The sequence below is a fragment of the Megascapheus bottae genome, chromosome 3 (genome assembly GCF_031878675.1).
Source record: "Megascapheus bottae isolate mThoBot1 chromosome 3, mThoBot2.hap1, whole genome shotgun sequence".
Classification (NCBI taxonomy): domain Eukaryota; kingdom Metazoa; phylum Chordata; class Mammalia; order Rodentia; family Geomyidae; genus Megascapheus; species Megascapheus bottae.
The window spans coordinates 67262783-67276954 of NC_143511.1; the positions used below are offsets into that span (position 1 = coordinate 67262783).

Below are 14172 nucleotides of genomic sequence, written 5' to 3' on the forward strand. Positions count from 1 at the left end.
GAAGGAGGAGGGTTTGGAGAACTGCCTTTGCATACTCACAGTGTTATTCACTGACTCTAGAGATTTTGAGTCCCCGTTAAGGCAGGGCTAACACTGTGTATAAAACATTCATCCACTTCCTGGAACAGATAAGTCCGTTTCACATAGCTCTTACAGTGAGTGATGAGTGCTGCCCACTCTGACAGGCTACAGCTTTCATCCAGGGTGGGGAATCGAGTGGGCAGGTAATTAAAGGAATCTCTCTTCTCTCTCTGTCCACAGGCATTTCCCTCAAGGGCCTTTCCCTAGCAAAGTGCAGCTCTCACCAATATCCAGCTCACTGGGCAGAGGTAAAAATGCCACCTTGATATCCTGGTGCCACTTCTGACCATTGTTTTATCACAAAATCCCCTTACCAAATTTCTAGTAACTATCGTGTCATTGTGCTCCTGCTTTCACAGCCCCCTGCTGCCTTCCTGAGTCTTCAGCATCTGCCTCAGCTTTCATCTCCACCTCATTGCTCCCATCCTCTATGGCAATAATCTGGGACATTCCTCTGTCTCTTAGCAGCTAATGGCCAAAAGTATCAATAGGGCCTGGTTAATTGGCAAACCATATACAGCAGTCTACACTTGTCCCCCTTTGTTTTTCTGAGTCCAGGATGACCTGGTACTCCAAAAGTGCATGTGAAATGAAGGCTTCTGTAGCGAAACCTCAGGGGTAAGGAAACATGTTATTTAATTAAAGCAAGCACATTAAAATAACAACTCAGAACAGTCACAGAAAGAAAAGGTTCAGGTAGCACAAAACCATGACATTTATATTAACCTGAAAAGAGCAACAACTATCAGGCTGAATCTGTAGAAGCCCCAGGAACACACTAGCTAAAAAGGGTACCTTTTCCAGGAGCTCAGCCAGGAATATGAGACTTATGTCAGTTGCTCATCGGAGCTTTGAACTCTAAGCATACAGACTTGGGTGAGGAACTCATGCAAGGAAGCCTTTCAACACCTGGATATAACTTTTACATCTTAACATTTTTTTCCCCTTCACTTTTTGCCAAAACAAGTTATCCAATCAGCAGGCTCCTGTCCAGTTCTAACTCAGAAAGTAGATAAGCAACACGAGCTTCTCCAGAAAAACCAGCCAGCTCCAGAAGCAGTGCAAGCAGGTGTCATGTGTCTAAGATACCTCCATTTCTGCAGTACAGTATCAGCTAATTAGATGAGTGAGAATTTTGTCAGGGTATGACAAACATGCTGTGTATATAGACACAGGTCCTACCCTCTAAACTTTATAACTAAAATCCTTCTCTAGAAAAACCAAAGCAAATAGCTTTGCAGGCAGCCTCACTAACTTAAAGAAAGAGGAATACGATCATGAGTTTCAATCCACACATTTGCAATTCCAAAAGAAGAAAATTAAAAGACACAAGGCTTTGATCTTTTCATACTAGCAACATATACACTATTACTTGAGGATTCTTTGAGGTTCAACAGAATCCTATAAAAATGAATAGTTCTATTTTCCAGTAGTATCAAGATCTTGTGTACTGCCTGTAAGAAGTCCCTCGGATGTGAAAGGTATTCACAGATCAAATCTGTGTGCCAAACAAAAAAGTACTGACGGAAAACATGGAACTACACTATTGGGTAAAACTTACGCTAGTCTCATTTAGTGAACTGTGATTTTTATGGTGGCATTTAAAACTTCACACAATCGAATCTGCAAGCAACAATGAATTAAGTGCCTGTCAGGTGAGGGAATGCCGAGGTTGTGACTGAGGAGAGAGTACTGGCCTTGCCTCTACAGGCTCTTGGTACCCACCTGGCCCAAGGAAAGCTGTTTGAATCAAGGATCAGACCAGCCATTCTTGCTCCTCAGAGGAGATTGCCAGGTTGTGATCATGTGAAATATAACTGAAGTTGTAAACTGAAAAATGCCACCAAATCTGTAGATCCTAAAAAACTGACAAATGAATAAATACAATCTGACAAAGCAGAATTGAAGATGACCTTCTTCAGGCCTTCATCCTAATTAATACATTAACATTTTTTAAAATGTACTTGCCTTGAATTACACTTAATTATAAGGAGCCAAAATTAGCATCAAATTTATAGGTTTGTGTTAGAAAAAGTGCCTAAGAAATCCTCAACATTCAAGATTTCCACACACAGATTTCCTTGTCCTTAGAACTCAAGACAAAAGGATATTTTTTTATTGGAGAAAGGAAAAAAGAGCCCTATTGTAAAACCCCTTAAGATACAAATTGGCCCAACAGACAGGATAAATAAAGAAGACCAATAAATGTCCAGTGATCAATTAAACCTGAAAAGGAAAGACTTTCTTTGTTGTTGTTGTTTTCCAGTCCTGGGGCTTGAACTCAGGGCCTGGATACTGTCCTTTGACTTTCTCAGGGCTAGTGCTCTTCCACTTGAGCTTCAGCACCACTTCTGGCTTTTTCTGTTTATGTGGTACCAGGGAATTGAACTCAGAGTTCTGTGCATGCTAGGCAAGCACTCTACCACAAGGCCATACTCCTGGCTGGAAACAGAAAGACTCTTATAAACACAAAGTTTTTCTCTCCCAGAAAGCACTGTAAAGATTGTCCTCCACATGTATAAAATAGAAAAGAGTCTGGATTAAAGAGGAGAAACCCACAGTGTCAAAAATGTGTCTCTTTGCTCACCCATTGCTGCTAGGGATGCACCTGATATCAAAATGTGTCTGGGAGCACAGCACATAGAAGTATTCTTTAAATGTTCAAGGAAAGGTAGCCTGGAGAAGGATGCATGAGAAATTCTGCTCAACTTTGGGGCTTGAAGTCTGTCAAAGGCTCATGTGTTACAGGGCTGGTCCCCCCAGTGCAATTAGGTTAGGAATTGGGACCTCGTAGACAATCTGTGGGAGTGCCCTCGAAAGGGACTCTGGGACCTTGGCTTCTTGCTTTTTCTACTGGCCATGAAGCTTAGGGTTTTCCTCTGCCAGACTGCTACACCACAAGGGTACCTCTCCACAGACCCAGAGTAACAGAACGACTCAATCTTGGACTGGAATCTCTAAAATCATCAGCCAAAAGAAAACTATTAACTGATGATTTCAGGGCTTTTTGGTTACAGTGATGGAAAGTTTCTGCTACAAATATGGCAAGGTCTTTTAAAGCACATACTCAGGAGTAAGCAAGAACTGAGTTCAAATCTAGACCAGGCCATTTGGTAAATATGTGATCATGAACAAATTATTTAATTTCTCTGTTCCAAGTGCATCATCTGAAAAAATGGGACAAAAATAGACAACCTCAGTACTTCCCCCAAATGTGAGAGGTACAAAAAAAAAAAGTGCTTAAAAAAAAAAAGAACTTAAAAAAAAGAAAGACATGCTCAAAGGACTTTAAGAGATGAACAGGATGGGGGGGGTGGGGGGGGAGGGTAATGGGTACCAAGACATGTGAAAGGGTATCAATGTATGTGAATTAATGCACCTTCTATCTGGCAAATATCATGTAACCCTTTTATTAATTACAATAAAAAATTAAAAAAAAGAGATGAACAGGCACAGTATTAAACTTCATTAGAGAATAAGAAAATACTGTAGTTTTTAGAGCCTCTTTAGCCTTTATAAAAAATGTTATTCCATTAAGGAGGGAATTTTTGTTTAGTTTTCTCTTTGACACCTCTTAAACACTTGCTAATTTCCCTTTTTTAAGAAAGTGAGAGCAGGGAGCCAAGTCAGTGGCCTTGGAAAAAAACATTTTATGAACTGCAACAAAAATAATTTTTTCATTCTAGTTTGCTTTTTAAATTACTTACTTATGACATGCAATGCTAATTTCCAAAATGTAATGACACAAGGGTTGGAGATGTAGCTTGTTGTCAGAGTGCTTGCCTAATATTCACAAGGCCCTGGCCTCAATCCCCAGCACCACAAAACTACAGTTTACACACACACACACACACACACACACACACACACACACACACACACAAATGATAATGGGTTTAAATTACTTGACCCATCTTATACTATCTCAGAGGAAGATTAAATGAGATAGAGATAATGTTTAGAAACTCCTACCCAAACTATACCCATAGTATAGTTGACAGGTAAAAATTTCAGTAGGTACAGAATACAAATTTAGGAGTCAATGCAGATACAAACAATATGCCAGGTCACTAGAGATCTCAGACAACAAAGTCAGAGAAAAGACCAGAACTTGTAGAGAGATTCATTTAATATTTTTGAGTCTACCATATACCGACCAATCCTGTAAGAAAATCAGGTAGACTTCCTTCAACAATAACTTGTAAAACCTTTGGCAAAGCTAGCTGTCAAAACTGATCAAAGTCTAATCTCAAAGAATCTCTAATGCCAACCTCCAAAAGAACTTGAATATGGTGGACCCTTAAGAGTCTTTTGACACTTGTTCAGAACATAGTACTTCACACAGTACAGGGTGTTTAGCACAAATTTTCTGAATGAATGGTTTCCATTTAAAAGCACTGTTTCTATTTTTAGCACACTTAATTTCAAGGTAATGTGTGTAGTTTGTTGTATGTATTGTGTATTTTGTTGTGTATATTCTATTGTTAACAGTACATCTTCCTTTACCTGGTACCACAAAACAACTGCACTCCCGCTAAGGCAAACTACACCTCGTATATCCCAAGGCCCAAAGTCTGCAAGTGAAGAAGTATCCATTTAGGCTCAGCAGTTTTAAACTTCATTTCTCTTTGCTTCCCCAAGGAAAGCTAATGCTTTCATCAATATGGCCTTTATGTCAAACTAGGATCATCTAAATACCAAATCAAATCAATTTCAAGCTGCCATCGCCCTCCACCCTCAGGGATTCCTGTCTTTAAGAAAGCAAGCTTAATTTAATTACCGATTTAAAAAAATAAAAAGCTTACCCTGGTACCCAAAAAGAATTTTTGCAAACCAACAGTGAGCAGAGTAGGACAGCCAATCAATTTCTTAGCAGTTCCTTTATCTATCCAGTACTTCTGTCCAGAACCTCTTGTTCCTTTTCTCTCTTCTTCCTTTCTGTCCTAAAAATGTTATGATTTCTAAAGCACCAAATTCAGGATAATGGTTTAGAAATATGTGCATCTTACCCAGCTACATCAATGAGCTTCTTCCAACATATTTAGAAATATCCTTGAAAGAGACAGCCTCAATTCTCTTCCTAGGATGGATGCTGACATTTTGTCTTTGAACAATTAGCAAATCTTACCAGTCTTGGCTTTATCACATAATGGCTTAGCAGTACTCCATCATAAAAAGCAAAACCCTGTGGGGTGCCAGTGGCTCACGCCTATAATCCTAGCTACTCAGGAAGCTGAGATTTGAGGATCGCAGTTCAATGCCAACCGAAGCACAAAAGTCCATGAGACTCTTATCTCCAATTAACCACCAGAAAAAACAGAGGTGGTGCTGTTGCTCAAGTGGTAGAGCAATAGCCTTGAGTTCTTCTGCTCTAGGCTTCAAGTTATAGAGCTCATAAGAGATTGGCAAATAACGTTAATTGAATCTTCATTGGTTAATTTTCATTAATGTCAGCAAGTAATACTTCAAGATGTGCTCATACTATTAATATGTTTTTCTTTTGTTTTTGGTTTTGGTTTTTTTTGCCAGTCCTGGGGCTTGAACTCAGGGCCTGAGAACTGTCTTCGGGCTTTCTCAAGGCCTAGTGCTCTACCACTTGAGTCACAACACCACTTCTGTTTTTTTTTTTTTTCTATGTATGTGGTACTGAGGAATTGAACCCAGGTCTTCATGCATGCTAAGCAAGCACATTTACCACTAGGCCAAACTCCTGGCCTTTATATGTTATTTTAAACTTTTTTAGGAAGAACTAAGAAAGTGTTCACAGTAGCACCAAAGAAGTCTTACAGGATTAGCTAACAGAAAATTCCAGCTAGGGGAAGGGTTTGGGGAGGGGAGAAAGTAAGAGAAATTGAGGGAGGGGTAACACTGTTCAAAAAGAAATGTACTCATTACCTGACATGTACCTGTAACCCCTCTGTATACCACCTTTACAATAAAATTTAATTTAAATTAAATAATTAAATCACAAGAAAAAAAAGAAAATTCCACCTAGGAACTGTCATATACTATCATAAACCATCTTTACTTCAAGACTGACCAGATAAAGTGTTTTGATTCAGGTTCTTTTTTAAAAGTTGGATTTGGCATCAGAAATACTACAGAATTTTTTGTTGTTGTTGTTTGCCAGTTCTGGGGCTTGAGTTCAGGATCTGAGCACTGTCCTTGGGCATTCTCAAGGCTAGAGCTCTACCACTTGAGTCACAGCACTATTTCTGGCTTTTTCTATGTATATGGTACCGAGGAATTGAACCCATGTCTTCATGGTTGCTAGGCAGGCATGCTACCTCTAGGCCAAACTCCCAGCCAATACTGTAGAATTTTGAACATATATATATATATATACATATATATATTTATATATTGTTATATATTTTACATATTTACATATGTATGTAAATCTAATGCATGAGGGTATTCTATTTACTCTGCATTTTGAAAAAATGTTTAAATTTCTAAGTTACTCAAATGTGTTGTCTCATTAATAAAATAAAATCAATGTATCATCCCACACACTTAAGTATGGAATGTCAATTTCTACATTTTTTTTCACATCACAGCTGCCTCTAAAAGGGAAATGAAACTGGGCAGAGTAGAATTGTTTGTGCTACAAAGAGTAATCTGGTCTAACTTACTTAAATGTGCACTAAACATTCATCCCTCGTTCATAAACCCAGCCTAGCTGCAGTTGTTTGTAATGCCATTTATCTGTAATATGTTCCTGTGATTAACCCATCAATCTAAGCATCCTTTCAGAACAGCAATTTGGGGGGGTGGTCCTAGCCTCCCCTGACAGAATCATTTCAGGTCAGCATTTGCTAAATCCCTTCCACATAAAGGAGAATAAATTAAGGGCAGGGGGGAAATGAATCAAAGTCTTCTCTTTAGAAATGCATGCATGCCAGAGGAAGACAAATATTAATGAGTTTTGAAAAATGAAATTAAATACATGACAGGAAGAGCCCTGTAATCCAAGTCTTCTGAGAGGATAAAGAAAGGGTCAGTTAATTTTCACTGAGTGTTGAGGGGCAGGGTGGGTCCAGACACATATCAAAGGGAAGCGACTATCAAATCAGCCCTTAAAGAAGGTTCACAAAGGGGCGGGGAGTTTGGCCTAGAGGCCCAGGTTCGATTCCTCGGTACCACATGTATAGAAAAAAGCTGGAAGTGGTGCTGAGGCTCAAGTGGTAGAGCTCCAACCTTGAGAAAGTCCAAGGACAGTGCTCAGGCCCTGAGCTAAAGCCCAGGACTAGCAAAAGAAAAAAAAAAAAGAAGGTTCACAAAAACCTAGAGGATTTTTGGATCAAAGTTCTTAGCTTTATCACATTTTAGGAGCAAAATGTGTCGCAATTACGGTTAACAGAAAATGCTCTTTGCTTTGATAGAATTTAAAATCTCAAGGGAATACGGAATAACCATAGTGTTGAAGCAATGTAGGAGATTCTCATATATATACACTTAGCACATTTCTAAGTGTACCCCTACAGATACATGCATATCGTTACTTCCTCAAAGATCTATTTTATTAAGTATTTTATTGTTATTATAAAAGGGATTATAGAGGGGTTACTGTTACATAAGTCAGGTAATGAGTCAAGGAACTATTTTTAAAAGAAAGACCCCCTGGCTGGGAGTTTGGCTTAGTGGTAGAGTGCTTGCCTAGTATGCACGAAGACCCGAGTTCGATTCTTCAGTACCACATATACATAGAAAAAGCCAGAAATGGTGCTGAGGCTCAAGTGATAGAGCTCTAGCTTTGAGAAAGCCTAAGGTCAGTGCTCAATGCCTGAGTTCAAGGCCCAGGACTGGCAAAAAAAATAAAAGAAAGAAAGAACCTCCTTTTGCTTCTATATTTCATTGATATTTTTTAAAATATTTTTATTGTATTTAATAAAAGGGTTACATGATATTTGCCAGATAGAAGGTGCATTAATTCACATACATTGATACCCTTCCACATGTCTTGGTCCCCATTACCCTCCCCCCCACACCCCCTCTTGGTTTTCCCCCCTTCCCTGTCCAATTTCAAGTAACCAAACACAAATGTATCCAATATATCAGATAACAAAGTGAGATATTGTGACAATATGAGATAACAAAGGAACAGCAAAAGAGATGAGAGATAACATAGCACCTTAAGGACAGCAATCATTCATTATATGGCTTTTGTTTCAATATCCTAGAGGTCCATTCAATTAGCTTCATACTATATGGCCTTATGTATCAAGTTTTTGCTCTATTGCAAATCTTTGCTATTAGAGCCCAAGGTTTCTACTGGTTATGGTGAATGAGGGAAACCATTGAGCCTAAGTTCCTTTGAGTCTGGCTTACTTCGCTTAATATGATTTTTTTCTAAGTCTTTCCATTTCCTAACAAATGGGGCGATGTCATTTTTTCTGACAGCAGCATAGAATTACATTGTGTACAAATACCATATCTAAGCTTTATTTTGACAAAGTTTTTGCCCCGAAATTGTGAAATTCACATAAGCCAAACTACTTATAAGACAACTTAGTTCCTCTCTTACAAATACCATAACCAGGACACTTACCTTACTTCCATTTAAATTTCCTCATCTATAAAAAACAATTAATGTCCAGCATCAAAAATTAAAATAAATTTTAAAAGTCCAGCATATGGTAAGTCAATGACAAATATAACTGTTTGTATTAAAAAGTGTTTAGTGAGATTCCTAATTTGCTACATCAATTGATAAGAAAAACACTTTCCCATCCTACTTCATTGATTAAAATTTATTTATTTACCTATTTATGTATGGCAGTACTGGGAATTAAACACGTGGCCTCTTGCTTGCTAAACATGTGCTCTACCAATTGAGATATGCCCCCAAATTCTTTTGCTTTTAGTATTTTTGTTTTTGCTATTGTTCATTTATAAATATGTTTTTTATTGCCCTAGCTGGTGTGAGACATCTGTCCTCCTAATTTCAACTGTCTAGTAACTGCATTACTACAGTGCAGCCCAACACCTAGTCCTGATATTTCACTTTCATAAGGCAAATTTTGAAACTCCCTGTGAAATAAACCCAAGAAAAGGGTAAATTTGATAGCCAAATGCTCCATCATTCCATTTCCGATCCTGAGTATCACACAGGGAAACCCTTGGAGATCACACACACCACTCACAAATAATTGGACAAAGCAACAATATCGTTTTCACTTAAAACCAAGCTAAGAAAAAATTAGAGTTGAGCAAATATTGCTCCCTGTTCTTTCCGTAGTGTTGCAATCTCTATGCAACCAAGGTCTCAGCGTGCTACCAAGAACTTGGCTGGTCCACTCATGCAAGGCACAAGAAAAGTAAGGGTGAGCATCCCTCAAAGCTCCCTGCTCACAGCAGCTGCAACTGCACAACATCTTGCTCAATGTAGGAGTTAAAGAACTCAGAAACTGAGTTCAAATCTAAGCTTGGCCCCCTTGCAAGTTATATATGGTCAGGGACAAGTTAGATTCTCAGCTTCTTATCTGTAAAACAAGGGTAAGGAGTGGCCTTATTGTAAAAATTAACATTTAAGAAACTTTATTTAAAAAGTACTTGACACGTACTGCTCTATTTCCGGTGTGTCTGTGTGTGTGTGTACACATATCTATAATAGCCTTGACATTTATGGCATTTCAATTTGCATATGGAAAGCTGGTTACGGTTTTTAGTGTAGGCTTTCTCTGAGAAAAATTTTTAAAGATCATTTTAGTTCAAAGTGTTCTTTTCAATGTTGATGCTGTAAGGAACTGACCATTAGGGACATACAACTGCATTGTTTCTTTTTTTTAATTTTAATGTATAGAGGGATTACAGTTATATACATCAGATAGAAGGTACATTACTTCTCACACATTGATACCCCTTCTCATGTTTTTGTCCCCATGCATTGTTTCTTGTTTACAGCAAAAAATTGTTTTTTCCCTTGGGGACCAGGAGCCAAGCTTAGTGGTAGAGTGCTTGCCTAGCATACCCGAAGCCCTGGGTTTGATTCCTTGGTACCACATACACAGAAAAATCTGGAAGTAGTCTGTAGCTCAAGTGGTAGAGCACTAGCCTTCAGAAATCTCAAGGACAGTGCCCAGGCCTTGAGTTCAATCCCCAGGACTGGCAAAAAAAATTTTCTTTTAATAAGTTGTACAAAAAGGTTTCAATTCAGTGTATCAATTTATGAGTGCAATGCAGCTTGATCAATGTCACTCATTCCATCATTCTCCCTACTCATCCTCTTAAGGTACCTGTTCCATTTTCATGTAGGCACATTGAATATTATAACTGTATTATTTCTTTACTATCTAGACAGCAAATAAAGATGAATTTAGACAGGAGCATTTAAAAAATGCAAAACCAACATGCGGTTTCAGTGTTCTCTAGATATCCAAAAGACTCATAATTTTAAAAGTTTAAAGAAATGTCCATCTAATGAAATAGCAAAGCTCTAACAATAAATATAGCAAGAATAAACATCCTGATTTGTGGGAAAGTCCCTTTCCCACACACCTGACTTTCCCACACGGTGACTCATGCCTGTAATCCTAGCTACTCAGGAGGCTGAGATCTGAGGATCAAGGTTCAAAGCCAGCCTGGGCACAAAAGGACCTGAGACTCTCATTTCCAATTAACTACTAGAAAATGGGAAGTGGGGCGTGGCTCAGGAGTAGGGTGAAAGCCTTGAGCTGAAGAGCTCAGGGACAGCACCCATGCCTACTTCAAGCCCCATGACCCACAAAAAAAAAAAAAAATTAAAATATTCCCACTGTTCTCTACATACATTAAGTGGCACAGAAAGCTGACTTGCTAAGTCTCGTTGTATTTCATTCATTTTTAATGTTTGCATTGGAGTTTCCTTCAGGGTTGAAAACACCCAAACTCTAATCATTCTTTTCCAATCGTAGACTAATGCATTGTCTCACATGAACTGTAAAAAATGCTCTAAGCCAAAATGTGTCCAGGGTCCATTACAAGCATTAGATGCAGAGTGAAATATTTATAAGAATTGCCATTTTAAATGGTCATTCACAGCAGGCACACATATAACACAGGTGTCCTAGTCACAATTAGATATGTCATATTGTCACAGTGTCATAGGTTCCATACTGACTTTGCAAATGAACTCTTTTGCAACAGTAAAGCTGGAAACCTTCTCTGGGCCTTCCAGTTTTATTGTTCCTTTTCAAGTAAAACACTGATTTGCTATGTATCCAGTGCTTTCCAAACCATCTCTATTATTAATTAATTCAATGAAAAACTGAGAATGTGACTGAGAAACAGGCTGGCAATAGAAACTGTACTTGAAAATTATACTATGTAAGGAGATTCTACTCAGGGACATTTCTCATGCTTTCTCAGTCTTCCATGTGGGAGGCGGGGTTCTCAAAAGAAAAAAATCATTTGAACACCAGTAAGCCTCTGTTATTTTGTGTTAGGTCTGAGAAAAACAGGTTGAAAGGAAAGTGGAGAAACTAAATGGTTTGGAAACTAAGAATCTTAGGTATAGGTTCTTGGGTAAAGGAACCAATTTATCTCTTGTTCGTGAAATTGGGTGAAAGCTTATACTTTGTTGGAGGTGATGAGTGAGCCATAGAAGGAAAATAATATGCTGATTCTCAACGCCAAGGAAAGTTTTGAAACTATCAAGTATGCAAGTCTCTTGTGCCTCTCACCTGTAATCTTAGCTATTCAGGGGGCTGAGATCTGAGGATGGTGGTCCAAACTCAGTCCTGGCTATCTCCAATTAGCCATTAGAAAACTGAAAGTGGAGCTAAGACTCAACTCAAAGTGGAAGAGAGTTAACCTTGAGAGGAAAAAAAAAAAAAGCTCAGGGACAGCACCCAGGCCCTGAGTTCAAGTCCCATGATGGATCAAAAAAAATTTTTTTAATTTAAAAATCAAGTTGATTCCCTGTTACATGAATGTACACACCATCTATCTGCCTTGTGAAGTATCATTGAAAAGTCTGGGGTTTAAAACCCGGGTGGTGTCAATGTTGCAAATAAAGAACACCACATAATGCTTCTCCTCCTTTATTTTTAATATTCCTTCTTGCCTTCTTTCTGTAAGTGCTGTGTTGGGGGGAAGGGACAAAAAAATTAAAATAAATAAATAACAACACTTGCATACAACTCTGGCACTGGCCAGAGAACTCCCCAAAGAACCTTCTCTCACTTAGCAATAACTGGGAGTGGGGAAACGGAGGTGAGTAAAAACACAACCAGCCCTAAGGCCTCGGGGTTCCGCCCAGTCGGCCACCAGGATCTCCACCAGATTCCCCAGTTGGAACTGGGGGGTAGCGGCGCCGGCACCATACCCAGACCACCCAGCCAGGAGGCGCTGCCGTCCAGTCTCCCGGGGCCGCCCAGCCCCCACGCCCCCGCCCGGCTCTGCTCTGCGCCGCCCGCCGGCCCGCCCGCCCGCCCGCCGGGGTTACTCGCGGTCATTCCTCCGCACTACCAGTGCCGGGCCGAGAGACTGCCCCCGAAGGGAGGTATCGCTGCGAAAGGCAGGAAGATGGGTTAAAGAGATGGGAAACAGTGAATACCCCAGCTGTGGTTTTCCACCGGGTTCTCTCAAATGCTCAGTCGGTACGAGGAGCAAAACTCGCTCTTCCACCCCTAGACCGCAGCTCCGGCGATTCTCCCCCCCCCCCGCCCCTTACCCAGGTCAAACAAAAGCCTCCAGGCTTCGGAGGAGCGAGCGAGAGGGGGGGTGGCGGGGACTCCAAGAACCCACTGGGGACACTTTCTACTCCACTTCTTCGGAAACCAGGGCGCGCCGCTCCAGTCTCGGGGCGCGCGCACAGAGCCGACCTCCAGCGAGGACCGGGCTGGCTTTCCTCCTGCCGGGTGTTGCCCTCCCCACCCCCCCCCCCCCCGCCACTCGCTACAGGGTGTCCAACTAGCTCAAGTGCTTCCACACAAAGGGACTCGTTCTGCGTCGGATCTGCCCTTGGTCGTCCCCCCACACACACACACCCTCCAGGAACCCTGAACCCCAGGATGCAGTGCTTGGGTCTCCATGCCCAGAGATGCTCCAGGCGAGGGAGCCCCGAGCTGGGATCGCCACAGCCTGCCCCAGGTCATCCTCCACCTCCCCACCCCCTTGCGACCCCCTCTGTGTCGCCTCCGCCCTGTAAGCGCTTGCAAGAAGTGGGAATTTGGGGGGGGTCCACACCCAAATCTCGAAACCCACATCCTCCCAAAAGCATCTCGCCCTCCCTCTTCCCCTCCCACAAAAAAAGACCCCAAAACAATGCCGTCCAAGTCACTGGACAACCTCTTACCTGTTCTCCACTTTGCTCTTGGCGTCTCTTTCCCACCCTTTGACAAACCTTTTCGGGGAAAGGAAGGGGGGGGGGGAAAAAAGAGCAAAACACTAGGAGAAATTAGCTGTGGCTGCGCGGGGGGGGGTGCGCCCCTTTTCTGCCCACCCGCGCCGGGGAAGAGAGGTGTGGGCTCCGCTCAGCCCGGCCCGGCCGGCTCACTCTCCTTCAGAATTACTGGGTTTTGCCGCGACTAGTTCCTTTTATAGATTCGGCTGTGCCCGAGAGCCGGGGTTACTATCGGTCAAAGACTGCTCCCAGCCGGTCCCGCCCCCTTCCCGGGCCTCTGTTTATGTAGTTCAGTCACTCAGTGGAAAGCACGTGGAGCTGAGGCCCGCCCCTTAAACGGGCAACGACGCTTCAGGTGGGGCTGGGCCGGCATGGCTAGTGGTGCCAGTCCATCTTGGCGTCCACCGTCCACTCTGCCAGAGCTGCGCTAGCCCTGACCTACTATCCCCGGACAAGCGGGAAACTCTAGTTTGAGACTCCAGTCTGCATTCCTGGCAGCTGACTTAGCTGGAGGAAATCACTTCCTCTAAATCCTTCTCCCCCGCCCCCCTTTGTTAGTTTTCTCCCCCTAAGGATTGGGGAAGGAAAAGCTGACTGGGCTGAACTCTTCTTGTATGCCTGCCTACCCCTTAGTCCCTGTATTTTAGACCTAGATTGTGGGGTAAGGAAGGACAGTCTGAGTTACTGCTTGGTTTTGGTTTCTGCCACCAACTTTGACTTTGGTTTCAGCAGGAGACCATATCATCCTTGAGATTTTCAGAATG

At 41.5% G+C, this 14172-nt stretch overlaps 1 protein-coding gene across 2 annotated transcripts in view; it reads right to left on the minus strand.

Moving 5' to 3' along the window:
* Abca1 (ATP binding cassette subfamily A member 1) overlaps positions 1-13428 on the minus strand; it is a 125023-nt gene extending 111595 nt beyond the window's left edge. For both annotated transcript variants that reach the window (XM_090330362.1, XM_090330363.1), the window contains exon 1: positions 13361-13428. The gene's annotated coding sequence lies outside the window, so the exon portion shown is untranslated. The remainder of the gene's footprint in view (positions 1-13360) is intronic.
* Between the last annotated feature and the right edge of the window lie 744 nt (positions 13429-14172).